Below are 25,465 nucleotides of genomic sequence, written 5' to 3' on the forward strand. Positions count from 1 at the left end.
ATATATTAGCAATATCTCTGTGTTGCAAATCTTATTAATGCTGATGAACATGCAGGGAAAGCAATTTGGGATGTGACAGCATGCTGTGCAAATAATGCAGCACGAGAGGATGTAGAGTAAAATGTGACAGTTAAAGCAAGACAAAAACACAAATGCTCTTATAAAAGTGTAACAGTGATATAGTGAAAAGCATGTAAGTGCCCATATAAACTACTGAGCATTTAGATAAAAAGTTTAAGTGATCTTTTATAACTTCTCAGCAACTACAGTACATTAAAAACAAACACTTGTCATTAGCTGAATAGTAAAAGCATGTACTTTAGTAATGCAATAAATAAAACTAGTATCATGGATAGATAGATATATATATATATATATACGAAAAGTCCCACACTCTCACCCAACGCAGGTACCAGCTGGGGTGCCAAATCAAAGTCTGATCCAATTAATGGGTCACACTCATAGTACAGTACAGTGTTTCTCCACATTACAGTGGAGAAAGATAGCACTCTCCAGACTTGTTATAGTAAACGTAATAAAGTCATTTATTCAAAATACTTGGTTCCATGTATCTTCATGTCACAACAAGGTATATACATATAAAGGGCTCACCAACGTTTCGGTCCTGTATTCGGACCTTTCTCAAGGTATTTGCCAGTCAATAAATGCACAGTCACAAAACAGCAGCATCAGTGTCAGCATAAACGCAGGAACCAGGATCTGCATATTGCCTCCCAGGCCCCCAATATATATACCCAGGAGTTAACTAGTGAGTGGATCACATGCCCGTCTGACCGCGGCGTCACTTCCGGTAATACCGGAAGTACCAATCCGCCGGCCGTAGTGTAACTAGATAACCCAAAGCACAATTGGTGAGGTTACTTAGGTAAATCATTTTGGGCAAACTATCCTGTTGCCTCTAATACCTGGAGCGGTCAGCCGTTAGTTACTTTAGCTGTACCGCCGGTCTCCATGACGACGCGCGATGCCGCCGCGTCACTTCCGGTCCAGACCGGAAGTCATGCGTTCCACCGAGTGGAACTTGCGTTTCAAGCCGCAATAGAGGCAGAAAGGTTGATGTGTTCCATAATGTAGAAATAACATATATTTTACACATATATATTACATATGGGAGTGGGTTAATTACACTATACTGGGCAATATGGGGCATAAGTAGACAAACATCAATAGGTACAATATTAATACACAGTGTAATGGGTATAGTGGGGACCTGGAGAGTCACGCATTTAGCATCATATAGATTAGTTTATACTGACATATAAGTGTGCGCTACGCGCGTCACACCCGTGCAGATAGTACTAGTGGGTATCAAGTTATGATGTTAGGTTACTATATACATTTTACGTTAGTATAATTTGAGGGATGCCATCCATGGGGAAAGTTATCAATTGTACACACAGATTCATGGCGGGGGGAATAGTTCATCTTAGTGATTATCAGAACCATACAGTATATAGGTGGCTACTAGGTGACTCTAGACCCGCTAGACCCCAGAGGGGTTTCCGACCACGCCGCCAGGGTCGGCGACAATATGCGACCTCTGACACCGGGTCGTCTGCCTCCACTTCAGACACAGAACTGACTGACAACCGTCGACCTCGCAATACAGCTTTTTTAGGACAGAGCCAAGACGCAGGTCTACCCCCCAGCGGGGGACGCGCAGACCACACCCAAGGAAGGGGCGACGTATGGCGAAGGTGCAGGGACAAAAACAAAATCTAGTGTTTAATCTGACGGATAGACCACTGGATGAGGCCACATTGAGCCTTCTCTCCCGTGGCTTGTCCTTTGTACCAATGAGCCCACACAAATCCTTTGAGACGACTGTAGATATGTATAAGTTTGGACGCAAACTTAGACTCCGTGAACATTACGGGGATACCAGTATGGAAAACAGGTCCCCGTTTCGTCCACCATCCACATACGACCCACCGTCATCCAATCCCAGTATAAAGACGTATACTCGACTGGTCGAACAGGTTATCAACGCAAGTGTCCCTAGGAAGACGTATGACAACTTATCCAAACAAGAAAGACAAGCGCTTAGAACACTACGGGATGATACCTCTATTGTCATCAGACCAGCAGATAAGGGAGGAGCGATCGTTGTGCAGGAATGGAGAGACTACAATAAAGAAATTTGTAGACAATTAGCTGACACGTCGACCTATCTAGGCTGTTCCGCCAACCCCATTCCAAACTTCAAAAAACAAGTGGACCGGCTATTACAACATAGTTTCCAGTCCAAGTGGATTGATAAACACACCTTTGATTTCCTCACAGTCTCACACCCAGTGTGTCCAATTATATACACTTTACCTAAAGTCCACAAAACACTCTCTCATCCACCAGGGAGGCCAATCATTTCGGCTAAACACTCGTTGTTGCAACCACTGGCGATATACGTGGACTCATTTCTGCAACCAATAGTACAGCAGTCAGATAGCTACATCAGAGATACCGTGGACTTTCTTGCCAAACTTTCCGAATTAAAGCAGCTGACTGGAGATGTCAGATTGGCCACATTGGACGTATGCTCGCTATACACTATTATTCCCCACGAAGATGGACTGCAAGCATTGAGAGCGGCCCTTGGGACCCACCCTCCGGCTGATCCACCGATTGACTTCATCATCCAACTGGCTGAAGCAGTTTTGAAGTTGAATCATTTCTCCTACTTGGACAAGTACTATGTACAACAATCTGGGACCGCCATGGGCTCGAATTTGGCGCCGGCGTACGCTAATATATATATGGCGGCCTACGAGAAGAAGCATATTCTACCCACTTATGGGGCACACATTTTGATGTATAAACGCTTCATCGACGACATATTTATCCTGTGGACTGGGACAACAGAGACATTCCTCCGGATGGTTCAGGCACTAAATGAATTAGAAAGTCCGGTGAGATTCACACACCAGATTGATGACCACCAAATTTACTTTCTTGACATTACGGTCTCCATATCAAACCATGTGATCAGCACGACGCTCTTCAGGAAACCTACTGACAGGAACACCCTCCTTCTATCTACCAGCCAACATCCTCCAGCACTTAAAGAGAACTTACCCATTTCCCAATTTTTGAGAGTCATGCGGAATAACTCCAACCCATTGAACATGGAACATCAGTTGGCTGACATGACGCGAAGATTCCGAGAACGTGGATACATGGACGGCTGCATACAGCGATGTCTACATAAAGCCCGTGTAAAATTTACAACATCAAACACCACTGAAACTAGTACCAACACTATGCCCGCAAGTCCCACCTCCAACACTGACAGGATGGTCTTCACCACGACTTTCGATAGCCAGTCAGGCACTATTAATAAAGCCCTCCGCAGGAGGTGGCCTATCATCACATCAGATGCATCATTAAAGGCAAAGAATTTACGACCACCGATGATGGCATACCGGAAATCACCGAACCTCAAACAACTCTTATTGAGACCAACCGCGAACCCAACCGCTACAAGCAGGACAATCTGGCTGCAAGAACAGAAACCGGGATGCTATAAATGCACAGGTTGTACCACGTGCCGAAGCATGCTCACCAGACCCACCTTCCCACACCCACATTCTGGACGTCCAATAAAGATCAAGTACAAATTACACTGTCTGATGGACCATGTCATATATATTCTTATATGCCCCTGCGGGCTATACTATGTCGGGATGACATCAAGAAGATTTCGGGATAGGATGGCAAACCATAGGACCACCATCCATCAGGCTATTGAATCCAGGAAGGCAGATCAACCCGTACCGAGGCACTTTTTGGCACACCAGCACCAGGTATCCAATCTTAGGTGCAAACTCATTGAATGGGTACCACCACCCGCCCGCGGCGGAGACCGCACCATGACTTTGAAACGCAGAGAAAGCTTCTGGATTCACAGACTTGACACTATCTCCCCTAGAGGGATGAATGAAAATAACCCCCTCTCAATATTCCTGGGATAAGTGAGCAGCGATCAAGGACTGCAGCCGTAAGACTCTCTGTAGCTAGACTCAACCTATTCTCGCTGAAGACACCCTAAGATGAACTATTCCCCCCGCCATGAATCTGTGTGTACAATTGATAACTTTCCCCATGGATGGCATCCCTCAAATTATACTAACGTAAAATGTATATAGTAACCTAACATCATAACTTGATACCCACTAGTACTATCTGCACGGGTGTGACGCGCGTAGCGCACACTTATATGTCTGTATAAACTAATCTATATGATGCTAAATGCGTGACTCTCCAGGTCCCCACTATACCCATTACACTGTGTATTAATATTGTACCTATTGATGTTTGTCTACTTATGCCCCATATTGCCCAGTATAGTGTAATTAACCCACTCCCATATGTAATATATATGTGTAAAATATATGTTATTTCTACATTATGGAACACATCAACCTTTCTGCCTCTATTGCGGCTTGAAACGCAAGTTCCACTCGGTGGAACGCATGACTTCCGGTCTGGACCGGAAGTGACGCGGCGGCATCGCGCGTCGTCATGGAGACCGGCGGTACAGCTAAAGTAACTAACGGCTGACCGCTCCAGGTATTAGAGGCAACAGGATAGTTTGCCCAAAATGATTTACCTAAGTAACCTCACCAATTGTGCTTTGGGTTATCTAGTTACACTACGGCCGGCGGATTGGTACTTCCGGTATTACCGGAAGTGACGCCGCGGTCAGACGGGCATGTGATCCACTCACTAGTTAACTCCTGGGTATATATATTGGGGGCCTGGGAGGCAATATGCAGATCCTGGTTCCTGCGTTTATGCTGACACTGATGCTGCTGTTTTGTGACTGTGCATTTATTGACTGGCAAATACCTTGAGAAAGGTCCGAATACAGGACCGAAACGTTGGTGAGCCCTTTATATGTATATACCTTGTTGTGACATGAAGATACATGGAACCAAGTATTTTGAATAAATGACTTTATTACGTTTACTATAACAAGTCTGGAGAGTGCTATCTTTCTCCACTGTAATGTGGAGAAACACTGTACTATATATATATATATATATATACACACACACACACACACACTGTATTATACTTCTGTTAACCTAATATAATAAAAATAATTGGGAGGCTTCAGGACTCTATTACACCATTGGCAAATATTATATTATAATATATAATATAATATTTGGATATTACAAAACCGATTTAGTGGTACAATGTAACATGTTGACTTCATATAATTGTTTAGCCGCATGTAACAGAGACAAGGTGTAGCACCTCAATATTTATGTATAGGGATCAGTATGTAAAACCAGGGGCCGGGATCCCGACTGTCAGTATACCGACAGTGGGATCCCGGACACGGGTATGCCGGCAGCGGGGCGAGAGCTAGCAAGCCCCTTGCAGGTTCGCTGAGCTCACCACACTGCGGGCACGGTGGCTCGCTGCGCTAGCCACAGGATTTATTTTCCCTCTATGGGTGTCAAGGATACCCATACAGGGAGGAAAGCCTGCGGCACCGGGATTCCGGCGTCGGCATTCTGACGTCCGGGATCCCGACAAGTGGTATGGTGACCGCTTCCCTGTGTATACACACCATGTGCTTTTTTTATACTGTGCATTTTCTAGGAATTATAACTACATTTTCAACATGAAATTGGGAAGGTCACAACTGAATAAACAAACAGAATATGGAATTGACCAGGCTACAGCACGCATCCAGATAACAATAATAGAAAGCATCAATTATAACAAAGAAAAAGAGCAATAAAACTGGGGGAAATGGCAGGAACACTATATTTAAAAAAAAAAAACAAGAAGTTTCCACATGCACCAAACCATGGACTTTGGAACTAAGCCGCACCATGCTCCCCGTACCACAGCTTTACACTAAAAATGCTTTTTATTCGTATCACTAATGCGACAAAAGCACAATGCACAAGTACCCTGGACGCCAGCACTAGCATTACATGCAGCACTAGCATTACATGCAGTGGCTGGGTGCAACAGAACTAGGATGCTATCTGGATAAAAAAGCAAAAGACTGAGGACCGACAGGAATGAGCCACGCCACTGCCATACAGTGTTGTGCATAATTTGTGTCTTCATTTCAATTGTGACAAAAATACTAAGTGCGTACAGTGAGGGTTTAGTCCTGCACTGGACTAAAGGGTTTTTTTTGTTTTTTTTGAAGAACCAACCTATATCCATAAACTTCTCTAAGTGCACAGAACACTATAGGCGACAATGGTGCAAAAAGTAAGAAAGTCTGGTAATCGCTATCTGTGGAGGAGTCATGCCAGGCCTCTCGTGACAGACGGGGCAAAAAGTATAGGTGTATGAGGACACATCTGATACATGAGATAAATATTTTAATTTCCCCCTACTGGTATCAAGTTACAATGTTCTGTTTGGTCTGTTGTGTAATTATGAAGAACTCTTGCAATGTAGATTATTATTGAAGGATAACCATTCCTTAGTAAATTGTAAAGCCACTTGTTACTTTGGGTATGACAATTCCAGGGTAATTCAAAAGATCAGACAAAAACCCGACGATACTAAGCAGCCACCAGCTTCAGGTTATGACAATGTAGCAAAGTGACAAACATGCCTTGAACTAGACTTCCTAAGCAGTTATTGCCCCACAGGTGTGCTTTGCATTTAATATTATGGCAGTTTTATATTTCAGGGTCAAAGTCAATCTATCCCTAACATGTATGAGAAGTCATATCTTCATGACACATCTACACCTTATGCACCTCAAGCGATAAACAATTTAGCCACCCAAATAGTGGGTAAGTTTGGAAAGTTGGATATATTCAAATGTTTAGGGGTAGGCAAACTGGATGGTTGCACAAATGATCTTTCTGCGGGTTGGGGATGATATCCCGATGGTTAGAATCGGTTAAATATGCTAACATTCCCCCCTAACCCTCCCTCACCGCAGCCTAATATACTGTATATTTATTTATACAGTACTGTAGTTATCATAAACCCATTTAATATTTTGTACTTGGACAGCCCTTGCTGATCACTGAGATCTCTCTTACGCCACTTATTAATTTAGATGCCCTTTTCCGTGCTCTCTCTAGTTCGGTATCCGTTTATTGGTTGACATTGACATGGTCGACACGGACAAATGGTTGACACATGACAGGTGGACACATGAAAAGGTTGACATGGCTTTAAAAAAAAAAAGATTTTTTAACTTTTTCATACTTTACCATCCACGTGGACTACGATTGGGAACGGTAACCTTGCCCGCAGCATGGCGAGGGAAGCGAGCCATGCAAGGGGACGCAGTACACTAATTGGGGTTCCTGGTCATGTTACGGGAAAAATGACACCAAAAACAGGTAAAAAAAAATCCATGTCGACTTTTTCATGTGTCGACCTGTCCTGCGTCAACCATTTTCATGGGTCGACTATTAGTCCATGTCGACCGTGTCTATGTCGACCAATAGTGGTCGACCAAATGAATGTCGACTTTAACATGGTCGACCATTCATACCAGAACCCTCTAGTTCCAGGACATTCTTTTTGAAATATGGTTCCAAAAATTAAACTGCGAATTCAAGCCTCAATATATATACATACTGTAGGTGTTTCAGAGGCACTTACTAACATGAATGGATCTGGCAAACAAAAAAATGTAAAACCTTCTGCCTCTTAAAGATTATGACAAGCTTATTGGTAACAGTGGCGGCCTGAAGAAGAGTGGTAGAAGAGTGGTATGCAGAGGTGGATTGGCCATAGGGTCTACAGGGAAGATTCCCGGTGGGCCGACGCACCCGCGGGGCCTGTTTTGTTTGAGGACATGTGGTCCTATTTATAGACATAATGAATAAGATGCAAAATAATTTGCTTATATAAAAATGTCTTTGCCACTTAGCCTGTGATTGCAGATGATCTAGTGTATGCTCTGTCTGCCTGCTTGTCTGACATATAAGATTGAGTGAATAGTGATTGGGATACGGTTGGTGTAATAAGAAAATATATATTTCTAAAGAATGATATAGTTTCCTAAATTCTGAAGGTGTATCATATAATGTGCTCATAATATTTAATTTTATTTCTTTTTAACTTCCCCCTTGATGCTGGACATGCCCACTATCTGGAAAGTCTTGGGGGGAGGGTACTGCTGCCATGGCCCATGGCTAGACCTTACACCTCTGGTGCTGCCCATGTGGGGCCACTAGTACAAATTTTTCCAGGGCCGCAAGTGATGTCTACTGAATATACAATATGCAGCATATGTGATATATATGGAACATATACTGTACAGTATATATATATATATATATATATATACACACACACACACACACACACACACACACAAACTGTACAGCAAGTAGTATATGTAGACTATCAATTGTACAGTATGGGAGATATATATAAACATACACTGTACAGCATGTGATATATCTATATAATATAAACTGTACATGACATGAGAATATCTAAATTATGCGAGATATATAGAATTTCTGTACAGCATGTGACATATATATACAGTAAGAGAGAGAATATACACTGTACAGCAAGTGATATATATGTGGAACATATACTGTATGTAGAGCATAATATAGAGAGAATATACACTGTACAGCAAGTCATGCCTACAGAATATACAATATGCAGCACATGTGATATATATGGAACATATACTGTACAGTATATATATATATATATATATATATACACACACACACACACACACACAAACTGTACTGCAAGTAGTATATGTAGACTATCAATTGTACAGTATGGGAGATATATATATACACTGTACAGCATGTGATATATCTACATAATATACACTGTACATGACATGAGAATATCTAAATGATGTGAGATATATAGAATTTCTGTACAGCACATGTGACATATATACAGAACACACATTTACATCACAGCAGCACACCTAAAAGGACACTGTACAGACACGTCACACAGCGCAGCCACAAGGAAGCACTCACCCTTCCCATCCTGCCGGTGCGGCAATGGTCTCCGGCGCTCTGTTCCGGGCTCTGGAACCCTGACCCGGCCGTCTTCAAGACACGGCCCACATCTTGGAAGGAGACTACCCCTGGTTTGGGTGGAGCTGGTTGCCATGGAAACCATCTCTCTCAGAAGCCTCCTGATTTGTCGTCGTCGATCCCTGCTATCGTGGCGCGGAGTCTCCTGATTGGCTGCTGTGAGGAGGCGGCGCCAGAGTGTCAGCATCAGAAGCCGGGAGACCTGGCTGCAGCTGATCGTCGTTACCTGGCAACCGCCTCAGGCATCAGCATCCATCTCCTGTCACTACCCACGTGGTGTACATATCCTTATCCCCTATCACCTGACACGGTGTCTATGTATACCTGACAGCCCCAGGGGTTATATATCTAACTTCCATGTCACCTGACGGCAGGTAGAGCCACATTTTACACCTAAGGCAGACAGAGCCCCTTTTTACACCTAAGGCAGGCCGAGTCCCCTTTTTGCACATTAGGCAGGCAGAGTCTGAGAGAGAGTATTCTACTTACATGTGACCAACTGGCAGGCCTCTCCTCTTCTCCTTTCCGCCCTACGCTGTGCTCATCGCAGTGCAGGGCATTGTGGGAGGGCTGGGAGAGACGTCATCTCTCCTAGCACACGGGTGGGAGGGAGCTGCAGTGCTGTCCGGCTACCTATGTGAGAGGTAGCCAGGCAATACAGCTGGGCGCTGGTGGTATCGGCGGGGGGATGCAGGCTGGACATGTCCCGGGCAGCAGCGGCCCAGGAGACAGGCGGCAGGAGTGAGTAGTGAGATAGCGGGCGTGCGGGTGACCTCAGTGCATTTGCGCTGTGGGCAAGACACCATTGGCACACACCTAGTTACGGCCCTGCCTGGCAGCCCCAGGGATTATACTTTATATCTTACCTCCACGTCACCTGACAGAGTCTATATACCTGACAGCCCCAGTGGGTATGTATCCTACCTCCATATTACCTGCCAGCCCCAGGAGGTATGCATCTTACCTCCATGCAAAGGTGTAGCTACCATAGGTGTAGAAAGTGCAGCTGCTATGGGGTCCAGGGGGGTATGCATCTTACCTCCATGCAAGGGCGTAGCTACCATAGGTGCAGAAAGTGCAGCTGCTATGGGGCCCAGAGCTGAGAGGGGCCCACCTTCCCTGTCAAAGTTATGTGTTATATCCATTTTTCACCATTGGGTGATAAAAAACATTTGCCTTGGGACCTACAATATATCTAGTTATGCAACTGGACCTGCTCATTGTAATGTGGTATAAAATGAACTGGATTATAATGTATGAAAAAATGAATGTATCTTAAAATTAATGTATTATAATGTTACGTAATATGAACTGGGGAACTATAGTGTGGCAAAATAGGAACTCGGAACACTATGTGTTCATGTGAATTGGTGATACTGTGTTGCATAATGTGTACTGGCAGCCCTACAATGTGATATAATGTGAACTAGGGCACTACTATGGTTCAGAAAATGAGCAAGGGCACTATTATGGGGCATAAAATTAACAACTCCTGCGGTCTCTCTCGAATCATTGGGGCAGGGGCCCCTACAAAATGTTGCTACGGGGCCCATGAAGTTCTGGCTACGCTCCTGCCTCCATGTCACCTGACAGCCCCAGCGGGTGTGTATCCTACCTCCATATTACCTGACTGCCGAAGGGGTATGTATCCTACCTCCATGTCACCTGACAGCCCCAGGGGTATGTATCCTACCTCCATATCACCTGACAGCCCCAAGGGTATGTATTTTACCTCCATGTCACCTGACAGCCCCAGGGGTATGTATCCTACCTCCATGTCACCTGACAGCCCCAGCGGGTGTGTATCCTACCTCCATATTACCTGACTGCCGCAGGGGTATGTATCCTACCTCCATGTCACCTGACAGCCCCAGGGGTATGTATCCTACCTCCATATCACCTGACAGCCCCAAGGGTATGTATCTTACCTCCATGTCACCTGACAGCCCCAGGGGTATGTATCCTACCTCCATGTCACCTGACAGCCCCAAGGGTATGTATCTTACCTCCATGTCACCTGACAGCACAGGGGGGTTTGTAGCCTACCTCCATGTCACCTGACAGCCCCAGGGGTATGTATCCCACCTCCATATCACCTGACAGCACCGGAGGGGGGGGGGGGGGTATGTAGCCTACCTCCATTTTACCTGACTGTCCCAGGGGGTATGTATCCTTCCTCAGGTATTCTCCTATCTACTCAATGGGTCTGGTAAAGGGTAAGTTAGTGTCAGACTAGGCCCTGGGGTGAAATTACCCTGGTGTGTGTGTGTGACCAGGAACTGGAGGGGGCATTGTCAGCCCATATGGAATTTATATGATAAAATGATGATAGAAAGTGACAGACTTTAGGGCCCTGGATCAGTAGAGTCCGCATAGCGCCTTGTTGTGCCGCCCGCATGTGAGAGGGGTCCAGCCTCTATGTTACATAGAATAACAGAATTCATGCAGCGCACAATCTGGCTTTGGTATTATGTATAGTAGTGAAATGATGGTCAATAAATAATATGTATCCAGGTGTAACAGATTCTTATACAAAGGGAATATCAAACAGCGACTGTCAACTATAGCAAAATATGTCTATAAGTCCTATACAAATAGCGTCTTATGTTACACACTAGAATCCAATGTGGTGATTACGCCCCAGTCTGTATACGCTCCTGCTCACCCACGGTATCCAGCCAGACTATATATTAATGGAGAAATACTTATCCACCAATCCTGAATCTTAAAAAAAAAATTTTAATATATAAATATACATGCATATATGAGAAATAATAACTTTGAACATCAAGTCCTCTTAGTGGTAATAGAATCACTGACACTGTATATAGTATATGGGTATTCTGCACATGGTAATGTCCGCAGTATGCAATGCTCCATGTCTCACGCTTCTTACACAGAACCTCATTTTAATGGGAACCGATCAGTTCTCACAGACACTATTAGGCAGGTAAGTGGTAGGTGAGTTGCACATTACAGTACTTACCAGTGTTACTACCTCTGCTCCTCCATAGGCTGTGGTGTGAGTGGGTATCTGTGGTTGGTATGTTATATGTATGATATATAATAAAAATCACTTGTGTGCTTCATCTAAAATGTATTTTTACTGTATTACCATCATACAATTAACCATCTCTAAATGAAGTAAAATAGACATAGGAGGACCGGCAGCCATATGCACAGACCCCATTGGCTGCTTTCTCCTGTTCATATCTCTCCTTGCTAATCCTAGCGTGATTGGTCAGTGGTGATAGTGGACCAACGCGTTTCGTCATGTGTGTGATTTCCTCAGTAGGTGTGGCTGTGCTTCTACGATCCCTCAAAGATCTCTCTCTCCAGCTTTCGATATCTTCTTATTGGTAATCTACCGTGTTTGTCATGCATGCCTTTACCTATCTTATCCCCTTGAGAATTGCTTCTGTTTCATTGCTATGGCCACTCTGTAGTTGCATTGTCATCGGACATCCCGTTGCATCACCGTGGTAACTTTTATGTTGGCCTATACTTCAGGCTCTGATACTAGTTGTAAATTCTCCTTTATGGTGATCAAATGCAATGGTTAAGGTTCATACTGGTTGTCCTCTAGTGGTCACCTAATGTTTCTCCTTCTGTACTTTAGTCACTATAATTGCTCAGTGTTGTTTGTGCGACATCCATAACTGCGGTGCAGCCTTTATTTTCCATATTGTACCAATTTTGTTCCTAATGATAACTTCTATGTTGGAATTTGCAGTTTCAATATTGTATTTTAGCCCTTGTAGCTTATAGGGCTGAATGTAATAACTCCGAGAAGCAGGAAGTGCGGGAATTTGTGCGAGTCTGGTGATTATTAAAGCGGCAATCATTTATAGCATGTGTCCTGCTATAGCTTATATACCCTATAACGTATATTCTTGGGTTCATACTATTTTGGTTTTGCACACCCTAAATTGTCTTTGTATTATGTCTTATATGATACTCAGTTTTGCATACTTAACTGTGCACACAATTATATTTCTTATGGATCTATATTCAGACCTCCAGGTTGTAAGGTTTTATGCTGAGTTCCCACCACCTCTCATTTTTGTAAATTTTGGCCAAAATCCCCTCTTTGCTAATTAGGTTGTATCTGCTCAGTTGTTATAAGTCGCAAAGCTTCAAGGTTGCAGTCATGTTTTTCCCTGAAATGTTGGGATGCACTATGTTGCTGAAATCCATTCTTACGTTACTTATATGTACCTCTGTTCTTCTTTCCATAGGTCTTTGTGTCTGTCCCACGTACTGCCGATTGCAGCAGCAGATATACAGTATTCTGTTGGTGGAGTCACAGGTACGTTTCTGCCTTATTGTGTACGGCTGTTTGGTTTGGTTTGATGGAGCTGGGCCGTACTGCAAACCCTATCTTCAAACATAATAAGTGCTGCCATGCTGAGACTTGTAGTGGCACACAGAAAAAAGAAAATTGCTGGTGCGCACACTAAGAATACTAATAATCAGAATTATTATAATTAACTTCTTAGTTTGGCTAAAAGTGCGAGCACTCCTACCACGGCAGGGCGAACCTTTATCAGGTGGGTCCCTACAGCCCTAATACTGACAACAGTATATAGTATATATTTATCCAGGACTTACCTTTCATAGTCTCCATTCTAATGTGTAGACTGCTATGCTCAGAAACCTTATTACTACTCCATGTTAAAATGTAGAGTTTATTATAATTATTCTGATTATCAGTAATCTTAGTGTTTGAAGTGTGCACCTGCATTTTTCTTTTTTCTTCTTTTTTTCTGTGTGGTTAAGTTTGATGTAAAGCTTACTGTGGGTTTTGTGCTTCTGTATCCAAGGTTCCTGCAGTTACAGCATTCTGTGAATTTGAATTCTTTCCACATATTTAAGTGATTATACACATACAATTTACTTCAGTAATCGCTGTGTCACACGCTGATTCATCAGCTGAATGCTACGAATCACATACGCTCTCCATTCCTTACATATAGTAGCCACTTGGCATATAATTGGAGTGACCAAAGAGAGGAGTCCAATAATTGCGGTCACACTTCACTGGAGATGCCCAATCTCTTCTGAACTTGGAAGCTAAGCAGTGAAAGGCCGGGTCAGTACGAGGAAGGGAGACCTCCTTTGAACACCCTGGTACTGCAATAAATTGGCTTTTGGACACAGCGGCACTCAATCGTATGTCATCCAATATTGGGATTCGCATGACCAATGATTTTATTCTCTGCATCTACAAAAATCCGTAATGGATATTAATCGCAGAATGAATGACGGTCATACATTTCATAAGACATATCATACAGAATTATGATGACAAAAGCATCACAGAAATTTGCTCCTGGCAATTTGTAAATCGTGAATATTTGGGATCACGAATAATTTAATTTATCAATATTTTCGCCTTGTTACCTCAATTTCATATGCAGTCACTCCCTGAATCTAATTTTTGCTAATTACATTGTTTTTTATTAATAATTCATAAATTATACCAATAACCTCTGAATTAGAGTGCTCCCACAAAAGAGTCTTTTCCAAATTCCTCTTTTTGGCTTTCTTTGTACTTGATACTTTTGACTCTAGGGAGCACCACTGAAAGCAACATTATACGATATTGGGATAAATCCTTACAACATCTATGGTTGCCATATATAGAAGGAATTCTATTTAAATTCAGTTTTTCAGAGGCCACTAATTGTATCACAAAAATCCTTTTGGACTGGTGCGGTTTTCCCCCCCAAACCCCTCTTCCTATATCTGATTGTTGTTGGAAAGTTTCTGAGTTGTGTGTCCTTATGTAATATATGTCAGTCTTGGTTTTGGTCGCCGATCAGTGGATTGGATCAGCATCTGGAAATTGCAGCACTGATCAGGACTGCCATCAGAAATTGTGGGGCCCAGGACAGCCTGAATAGACTGGAATGCAACAGGTTATAGGTTTGAATCCTAAGTGTGGCAGTATATTGAAATGTGTTATTTATTAAATTGTATTGTACTGCCTAAGCACTCCTAAAGAAACGCTCTGCAGCACCAGCCTCTCTTTCTGCCCCTCCTCCCCCTGCAGCCCCCACAGCTTACTGTTCTGGGCACCAGTTGCTAGTGCTGGGAGAAAGTCACAGGAATGAGGAGGAATGCAGGCAGGAGGCGGCGCTCAGTCCGGCTTTGGTATTAAGCATAGAAGTGAATTGATAGTCACCAAATAATATGTATCCAGGTGTAACGGACTCTAATGTGATTCTAGGGAATGTCATAGTGATTGGCAATTGTAGCACAGAATGTCTATAAGTCCCGTACCAGTATCTTCTTATGTTATACACTACAGTACACGGTGGTGATTATGTATACTCTCCTCACCCCTGTATCCAGCCAGACTGAATATTAATGGAAAATCCTTTTGGGGCCAAAATCCCCTCCTGGCCAATTCGGTTGTTCACTGTCACTTGCTATAAATCTAAAACCTTCAGGGTTACAGTCATGTTTCGCTGCATTATGTCTCTGAAATCCTTTTCTTATATTACTTATATGTTCCCCTGTTCTTTCTACCCATAGATCCTACTGTCCACCCCACGTGCTGCCAGTTGGAGCTGCATCCAGCAGATATACAGTGTTGTTTTGATGGAGGCACAGGTCAGTCTCTATCTTATCATGTACGGCTGTTTGGTTTGATTTGATGTGAAGCTTATGGTGGGTTTTGTGCTTCTGTGTCCCAGGTTCTTCAGGTTACAGCATTTTCCGCAGTGGATGATCCGCCCGTTTCCTCTGTAACTGAGGTTTGTACTAATTCTTTATTATTCCTAAAGTGGTTCTGATCTAGTCTCTGTTGTAAATCAGGGACTTTGGTCTATTATTGTATATAAGGAGGTCACATAACTTGCAGGTAACTAGTGTGTACTCTTCCAAGCTTGCTGATTTAGAATGTTAAGGACTTTGGACTGAATTCAGACCTGATTGCAACAGCAAACTTTTTCTCTAATGGGCAAAACCATGTGCAGTGCAGGTGGGCCAGATGTAACATGCGCACGGAGAGTTAGATTTTGGTGGGGTGTGTTCAACTTCAAACTAAAATCTAAATTGCAGTGCAAAAGTAAAGCAGCCATTATTTACCCTGCACAGAAACAAAAAACCCGCCCAAATCTAACTCTCTGCACATGTTACATCTGCCCACCTGCAGTGCACATGGTTTTGCCAGTTATAGAAAGATTTTGCTTTTGCAGTCAGATCTGAATTAGGCCTTACATCCTTATATTCTGTATGATCTTTGCTTTCTTGACATGTGGTTGTAGAAATAAATTAGTGTATTCTGATAGATTCGCTGTCAGTGAATTTATATGTGATATAAGGGGTCTCTCTGGGGTTCTCTCCAAATCCTTGTGTATTTTGGGAGAAAATAAAAAACTGGGGTCACTTGGTGTGGGTTATTGAGGAATTCATACTCTTATTTGTTGAGGCTACCTTCTTCCTTCCCTTCCTGAAGTGGACTATGAAGGACTTTCTGAAATGTTGTTTGCGGGTTCCTGTTTCAATTTACATTCTGTCTGTATCCCCTAATGTCCAATGTGCTTCCTCTTATATTGGGACTTCTTCATCAGTACAATACCCCCTCTCTTCCTCTTCTAAGGCTTCTCTCTGCTTTTATTACACTCAGACACTTGTGATATTTGCCAGTGTACCCCAGCACAGCCTGTACACTTGTTGGCATAACGTTACCTAGCAGATGACTTGGGCTTGACACTAGCTCTGAGTTGGTGGGTACCCGGTTGATAGATAGACAGTGTCTAGATAGACAGTCAATAGATAGACACCATATGTTAGACAGACATTAGGTCAACAGGGTCAAAAGGTTGACACGGTCAAAAGGTAGACATAAAAATGATTGACATAAAAAAAGATAGACAAATGATTTTTTTTATTTAACATGTTTTTGGACTATTTCATACCTTCTCTATCCATGTCAGTATAGAGTTGGATATAAACCTTGTGGCGAGCGCAGTGAGCCACCGAGCCCGAAGCGTGGTGAGCGAAGCGAGCCTCGCGAGGGTATGCCCTTCTACAATTGGGGGTCCCAGATGACAAAACTATCCACACAAACCACAAAAATGCAAAAAAACATGGTGTCTACCTTTTTTTATGTCGACCATTTTCATGTCGACCTTTTGACCCGGTCGACCTTTTGTATTGTCTACCTTTTCCATGTTGACCTTTTGACCCTGTCGACTTAATGTCTGTCTAACATATGGTGTTTATCTATTGACTGTCTAACTAGACACTATCTATCTTTTATACCAAATCCAAGTTGGTGTGTGTGTGTGTGTGTGTGTGTGTGTGTGTGTGTGTGTGTGTTTGTTGTGTGTTTTTGTAACTTTGTTTGTAAAGAAATTCCCTTTTTTAGTGTTAACGTTCTTGCAAAAATGTTCCCATCCAAATATGTTTCAAAATGTATTTATTTTATTGGCTGGTTCAAATTTTAGGGGTCTATTTACTAAGCTTTGGACGGAGATGAAGTGGATGGAGATAAAGTACCAGCCAATCAGCTCCTAACTGCCATGTTACAGGCTGTGTTTGAAAAATGGCAGCTGGGAGCTGATTGGCTGGCACTTTATCTCCATCCAAGGCTTAGTAAATAGACTTGAGATGTGGGATTCTGACAGGATTTCTCCACTTAAATTAAAGGTTCCTATTGGTTTAGTGTCAGATATCTCTGTGGTGAGTGTTTTGGATCCCTCTCCTCCTCAATCTCCTCTTCTAGTTTCCTTTTCGGTGTTGTGTTTGTCCTCCTGTTGTTCTCAGTTGTGTTGGTATTGGGGGTCATTCCGACCCGATCGCTCGCTGCAGTTTCTCGCAGCGCAGCGATCGGGTCAGAACTGCACGTGCACCGGGGCCACAGTGCGCCGGCGCATGCCAGCCGTCGTTGCCTATCGATCGGCTCTGAGGCAGAGGTGGTCGCTGGGCGGGAGGGGGCTGGACGGTGGCAATAAGCTGCCATTTAGGGGGCGCGGTCCGGCCAACGCAGATGTGGCCAGACCATTGGGGGGGTGGGCCGCGGTGGCTTTGTGACATCACACGCAGCCGCTGCGGGCCAGAGAGCGTCAAGTAGCTCCCGGCCAGCACGCTAAAGCTGCGCTAGTCAGGAGCTACTCTTGAAGTGTAAAGGCATCGCTGCTGTGCAAGTGTAAAGGCATCGCCCCTGTACTGGGCGTCCCCCCGCATGTCAGTGTGAATGATCGTAGCTGTGCTAAATTTAGCACAGCTACGATCAACTCGGAATGACCCCCATTGTTGGGCTCTGGCTTGTATCTGGTGTTTTATACACACCTAATTCTAAAAAATCGCGCCCCCCCATTTTATTGCGGGTCTTATGTTCATTCTATAAGTTGGCAATTCTTTGGGGTCTGTGCTTACGGTCTCCCCATTTCTCTGTGTAAGTTGCCCTCCTCAGTGTAGTGAGGTCTAGGTAGTCCTTTTTCTAGTTATTGTCTGGTGCTTGTCTATTTCTTTTGTGTAGATTTAAAATGATTTAATTTTGTCTTCAGTCTCTGTGTATTCCTCTAAGGGTGTGTACACACGGTGAGATAGTTTCTTTCGATTTTTACTATATAGTCAAAATCGCAAGAAAAATAAGAATTTACTTACCGATAATTCTATTTCTCATAGTCCGTAGTGGATGCTGGGGACTCCGAAAGGACCATGGGGAATAGCGGCTCCGCAGGAGACTGGACACAAAAGTAAAAAGCTTTAGGACTACCTGGTGTGCACTGGCTCCTCCCCCTATGCCTCCCCCTATGACCCTCCTCCAAGCCTCAGTTAGGATACTGTGCCCGGACGAGCGTACACAATGAGGAAGGATTTTGAATCCCGGGTAAGACTCATACCAGCCACACCAATCACACCGTACAACTTGTGATCTGAACCCAGTTAACAGCATGATAACAGAGGAGCCTCTGAAAAGATGGCTCACAACAATAATAACCCGATTTTTTGTAACAATAACTATGTACAAGTATTGCAGACAATCCGCACTTGGGATGGGCGCCCAGCATCCACTACGGACTATGAGAAATAGAATTATCGGTAAGTAAATTCTTATTTTCTCTGACGTCCTAGTGGATGCTGGGGACTCCGAAAGGACCATGGGGATTATACCAAAGCTCCCAAACGGGCAGGAGAGTGCGGATGACTCTGCAGCACCGAATGAGAGAACTCCAGGTCCTCCTCAGCCAGGGTATCAAATTTGTAGAATTTAGCAAACGTGTTTGCCCCTGACCAAGTAGCTGCTCGGCAAAGTTGTAAAGCCGAGACCCCTCGGGCAGCCGCCCAAGATGAGCCCACTTTCCGTGTGGAATGGGCTTTTACAGATTTTGGCTGTGGCAGGCCTGCCACTTAATGTGCAAGCTGAATTGTACTACAAATCCAACGAGCAATAGTCTGCTTAGAAGCAGGAGCACCCAGCTTGTTGGGTGCATACAGGATAAACAGCGAGTCAGATTTTCTGACTCCAGCCGTCCTGGAAACATATATTTTCAGGGCCCTGACTACGTCCAGCAACTTGGAATCCTCCAAGTCCCTAGTAGCCGCAGGCACCACAATAGGCTGGTTTAAGTGAAATGCTGAAACCACCTTAGGGAGAAATTGAGGACGAGTCCTCAATTCTGCCCTGTCCGTATGAAAAATTAGGTAAGGGCTTTTATAGGATAAAGCCGCCAATTCTGAGACACGCCTGGCTGAAGCCAGGGCTAACAGCATTACCACTTTCCATGTGAGATATTTTAAGTCCACAGTGGTGAGTGGTTCAAACCAATGTGATTTTAGGAATCCCAAAACTACATTGAGATCCCAGGGTGCCACTGGAGGCACAAAAGGAGGCTGTATATGCAGTACTCCCTTGACAAACGTCTGAACTTAAGGAACAGAAGCTAGTTCTTTTTGGAAGAATATTGACAGGGCCGAAATTTGAACCTTAATGGACCCTAATTTGAGGCCCATAGACAGTCCTGTTTGCAGGAAATGCAGGAATCGACCCAGTTGAAATTCCTCTGTAGGGGCCTTCCTGGCCTCGCACCACGCAACATATTTACGCCAAATACGGTGATAATGTTGTACGGTTACATCCTTCCTGGCTTTGATCAGGGTAGGGATGACTTCATCCGGAATGCCTTTTTCCTTCAGGATCCGGCGTTCAACCGCCATGCCGTCAAACGCAGCCGCGGTAAGTCTTGGAACAGACATGGTCCCTGCTGGAGCAGGTCCTTTCTTAGAGGTAGAGGCCACGGGTCTTCCGTGAGCATCTCTTGAATTTCCGGGTACCAAGTCCTTCTTGGCCAATCCGGAGCCACGAGTATAGTCTTTACTCCTCTCCTTCTTATGATTCTCAGTACTTTTGGTATGAGAGGAAGAGGAGGGAACACATACACTGACTGGTACACCCACGGTGTTACCAGAGCGTCCACAGCTATTGCCTGAGGGTCCCTTGACCTGGCGCAATATCTGTCCAGTTTTTTGTTGAGGCGGGACGCCATCATGTCCACCTTTGGTTTTTCCCAACGGTTCACAATCATGTGGAAGACTTCTGGGTGAAGTCCCCACTCCTCCGGGTGAAGATCGTGTCTGCTGAGGAAGTCTGCTTCCCAGTTGTCCACTCCCGGAATGAACACTGCTGACAGTGCTATCACATGATTTTCCGCCCAGCGAAGAATCCTTGCCACTTCCGTCATTGCCCTCCTGCTTCTTGTGCCGCCCTGTCTGTTTACGTGGGCGACTGCCGTGATGTTGTCCGACTGGATCAACACCGGCTGACCCTGAAGCAGAGGTCTTGCCTGACTTAGGGCATTGTAAATGGCCCTTAGTTCCAGGATATTTATGTGAAGTGACGTTTCCATGCTTGACCACAAGCCCTGGAAATTTCTTCCCTGTGTGACTGCTCCCCAGCCTCTCAGGCTGGCATCCGTGGTCACCAGGACCCAATCCTGAATGCCGAATCTGCTGCCCTCTAGGAGATGAGCACTCTGTAACCACCACAGGAGAGACACCCTTGTCCTTGGAGACAGGGTTATCCGCTGATGCATTTGAAGATGCGATCCGGACCATTTGTCCAGCAGATCCCACTGAAAAGTTCTTGCGTGGAATCTGCCGAATGGAATCGCTTCGTAAGAAGCCACCATCTTTCCCAGGACCCTTGTGCATTGATGTACTGACACTTGGCCTGGTCTTAGGAGGTTCCTGACTAGGTCGGATAACTCCCTGGCTTTCTCTTCCGGGAGAAACACCTTTTTCTGTACTGTGTCCAGAATCATTCCTAGGAACAGCAGACGTGTCGTCGGAATCAGCTGCGATTTTGGAATATTTAGAATCCATCCGTGCTGTCGTAGTACTACTTGAGATAGTGCTACTCCGACCTCTAACTGTTCTCTGGACCTTGCCCTTATCAGGAGATCGTCCAAGTAAGGGATAATTAAGACGCCTTTTCTTCGAAGAAGAATCATCATTTCGGCCATTACCTTGGTAAAGACCCGGGGTGCCGTGGACAATCCAAACGGCAGCGTCTGAAACTGATAGTGACAGTTCTGTACCACAAACCTGAGGTACCCTTGGTGAGAAGGGCAAATTGGGACATGGAGGTAAGCATCCTTGATGTCCAGAGACACCATATAGTCCCCTTCTTCCAGGTTCGCTATCACTGCTCTGAGTGACTCCATCTTGAACTTGAACCTTTTTATGTAAGTGTTCAAGGATTTCAGATTTAAAATGGGTCTCACCGAGCCGTCCGGCTTCGGTACCACAAACAGCGTGGAATAATACCCCTTTCCCTGTTGTAGCTTGTGAATGGCTTCCAATACCGCCTCCCTGTCGGGGGGAGACGTTGGTAAAGCAGACTTCAGGAACCGGCGAGGGGGAGACGTCTCGAATTCCAATTTGTACCCCTGAGATACTACCTGCAGGATCCAGGGGTCCACTTGCGAGTGAGCCCACTGCGCGCTGAAATTCTTGAGACGGGCCCCCACCGTGCCTGAGTCCGCTTGTAAGGCCCCAGCGTCATGCTGAGGACTTGGCAGAAGCGGGGGAGGGCTTCTGTTCGTGGGAAGAGGCTGTTTGCTGCAGTCTTTTTCCCCTTCCTCTGCCCCGGGGCAGATATGAGTGGCCTTTTGCCCGCTTGCCCTTATGGGGACGAAAGGACTGAGCCTGAAAAGACGGTATCTTTTTCTGCTGCGAGGTGACTTGGGGTAAAAAGGTGGATTTCCCAGCCGTTGCCGTGGCCACCAGGTCCGATAGACCGACCCCAAATAACTCCTCCCCTTTATACGGCAATACTTCCATATGCCGTTTGGAATCCGCATCCCCTGACCACTGTCGCGTCCATAATCCTCTTCTGGCAGAAATGGACATCGCACTTACTCTTGATGCCAGAGTGCAAATATCTCTCTGTGCATCTCGCATATATAGAAATGCATCCTTTAAATGCTCTATAGTCAATAATATATTGTCCCTGTCCAGGGTATCAATATTTTCAGTCAGGGAATCCGACCAAGTCACCCCAGCACTGCACATCCAGGCTGAGGCGATTGCTGGTCGCAGTATAATACCAGTATGTGTGTATATACTTTTTAGGATATTTTCCAGCTTCCTATCAGCTGGTTCCTTGAGGGCGGCCGTATCAGGAGACGGTAACGCCACTTGTTTTGATAAGCGTGTGAGCGCCTTATCTACCCTAGGGGGTGTTTCCCAACGCGCCCTAACCTCTGGCGGGAAAGGGTATAATGCCAATAATTTTTTAGAAATTAGCAGTTTTTTATCGGGGGAAACCCACGCTTCATCACACACCTCATTTAATTCATCTGATTCGGGAAAAACTACGGGTAGTTTTTTCACACCCCACATAATACCCTTTTTTGTGGTACTTGTAGTATCAGAAATGTTCAAAACCTCCTTCATTGCCGTGATCATGTAACGTGTGGCCCTACTGGAAAATACGTTTGTTTCCTCACCGTCGACACTGGAGTCAGTGTCCGTGTCTGTATCGACCTGAGGTAACGGGCGCTTTAGAGCCCCTGACGGTGTTTGAGACGTTTGTACAGGTATTAACTGATTTGCTGGCTGTCTCATGTCGTCAACAATCTTTTGTAAAGTGCTGACACTATCACGTAATTCTTTCCATAAGACCATCCAGTCAGGTGTCGACTCCCTAGGGGATGACATCACTAACACAGGCAATTGCTCCGCCTCCACACCATTTTCCTCCTCATACATGTCGACACAACGTACCGACACACAGCACACACACAGGGAATGCTCTGATAGAGGACAGGACCCGACTAGCCCTTTGGGGAGACAGAGGGAGAGTTTGCCAGCACACACCAGAGCGCTATATATATACAGGGATAACCTTATATAAGTGTTTTTCCCTAATATAGCTGCTGTATATATTTATATGCCAATTTAGTGCCCCCCTCTCTTGTTTTACCCTGTTTCTGTAGTGCAGGACTGCAGGGGAGAGTCAGGGAGCCTTCCTCCAACGGAGCTGTGAGGAAAAAATGGCGCCAGTGTGCTGAGGAGATAGGCTCCGCCCCCTTCTCGGCGGCCTCTCTCCCGCTTTTTTTAAGGGAAAAATTGGCAGGGGTTAAATGCATCCATAAAGCCCAGGAGCTATATGTGATGTATTTTTTGCCAAATAAGGTGTTTTTATTGCGTCTCAGGGCGCCCCCCCCAGCGCCCTGCACCCTCAGTGACCGGAGTGTGAAGTGTGCTGAGAGCAATGGCGCACAGCTGCGGTGCTGTGCGCTACCTTATTGAAGACAGGACGTCTTCTGCCGCCGATTTTCCGGACCTCTTCTGCTCTTCTGGCTCTGTAAGGGGGACGGCGGCGCGGCTCTGGGACCCATCCATGGCTGGGCCTGTGATCGTCCCTCTGGAGCTAATGTCCAGTAGCCTAAGAAGCCCAATCCACTCTGCACGCAGGTGAGTTCGCTTCTTCTCCCCTTAGTCCCTCGGTGCAGTGAGCCTGTTGCCAGCAGGTCTCACTGAAAATAAAAAACCTACTTTAAACTTTTATACTAAGCAGCTCAGGAGAGCCCCTTAGCCTGCACCCGTCTCGTTCGGGCACAAAAATCTAACTGAGGCTTGGAGGAGGGTCATAGGGGGAGGAGCCAGTGCACACCAGGTAGTCCTAAAGCTTTTTACTTTTGTGCCCAGTCTCCTGCGGAGCCGCTATTCCCCATGGTCCTTTCGGAGTCCCCAGCATCCACTAGGACGTCAGAGAAAGTTAGTGCAGCTTGCAAGGTGAAAGTTACCTTGCGATCCCGATTCAATCCCGATGCACGGTCCCGCCAGGTCGGCATCGCAAGAAAAGATAGACTGTGCCGGCAAGTCAATCCTTGCTAGATCGGTGTACTATCTAGTTCATCTCACATGTCAATGACATCTCACATAAGCCAAAATCTCACATAAGCCAAAATTGTAAGCACACATAGGGCCGGATTCAATTCTTTTCACCCCTTTCCACACCCATTCTGTTTCTGCCCTCAGGGGTGTGGTATCATTATTTCAACTCGCTACCCCCGAAGTAGGGAGGCACCCAACCCTTTACACAGATAAACCTGATCACTATGGGCGCAATATGCGTGATAACGGAGATCATTTTAGAGATGAAATTGGGCGTGATATATCATTTGAATCCCACCCATAGTCCATATCTCAAGAAAACATAGTCAAAATCTGTGCTATCTGGGCTCCGGGGAGTTCAAGGGAAATCGCAAGTGAAAATCGGGCATAGCAAAGATCTCACCGTGTGTACACACCCTTAAGTCAGGGCTGGCCAAACCGGTCCTCGAGATCTACCAACAGTTCATGTTTTCCAGGCCTACTGGAGATCTGTAGATTTGTCAGGAATGAATGCAGCACATCTTAATTAGTAATGACTACACCTGTGCACCAGCTATGTGGTCTGGAAAATGTGAACTGTTAGTAGATCTCGAGGACTGGTTTGGCCAGCCCTGCTCTAACTATTCTTCCTTATGTGTGTTATTTTCTTGTTGTGGCCTCTTAGATACTGTAGTTTACAATGTAGGTATTTCATATACTCCAGGTAGTCCTTTGTGAATGTCCTCCTGTTGTTTGTTCCATTCTAAGCTGTAGGTGTTTCACCATAGTCTCATTTCTTTCTCTAGTATTTTGTAGCGATGAGCGGATTCGGTTTTACTCGGTTCTCAAAACAGAATCTTATTGGCTATCCAAAACACGTGACATCAGTGAGTCAATAAGATTCTGTTTTGAGAATCGAGTAAAACCGAGTAAAACCGAATCCGCTCATCACTAGTATTTTGTAGATTTGTAAATCCATCAGTGGCCCCATCTAATCTTCAGCGGCTAGAGTCCAACAATCCCATATGCACTCCTTGTGTTATGCTGCAGGTGTTACTTCCCTGGGCTGCTATAGTCTAGTG

General features: G+C 44.9%; 1 protein-coding gene and 1 pseudogene across 4 annotated transcripts in view; one reads left to right on the top strand and one right to left on the bottom strand.

The window, feature by feature from the left end:
* MCTP1 (multiple C2 and transmembrane domain containing 1) overlaps nt 1-25,465 on the bottom strand; it is a 1,810,807-nt gene that overhangs the window by 629,188 nt on the left and 1,156,154 nt on the right. The window lies entirely within an intron of this gene.
* LOC134936761 (5S ribosomal RNA) lies at nt 14,067-14,186 on the top strand (annotated as a pseudogene).

The sequence above is a fragment of the Pseudophryne corroboree genome, chromosome 1 (genome assembly GCF_028390025.1).
Source record: "Pseudophryne corroboree isolate aPseCor3 chromosome 1, aPseCor3.hap2, whole genome shotgun sequence".
Lineage (NCBI taxonomy): Eukaryota > Metazoa > Chordata > Amphibia > Anura > Myobatrachidae > Pseudophryne > Pseudophryne corroboree.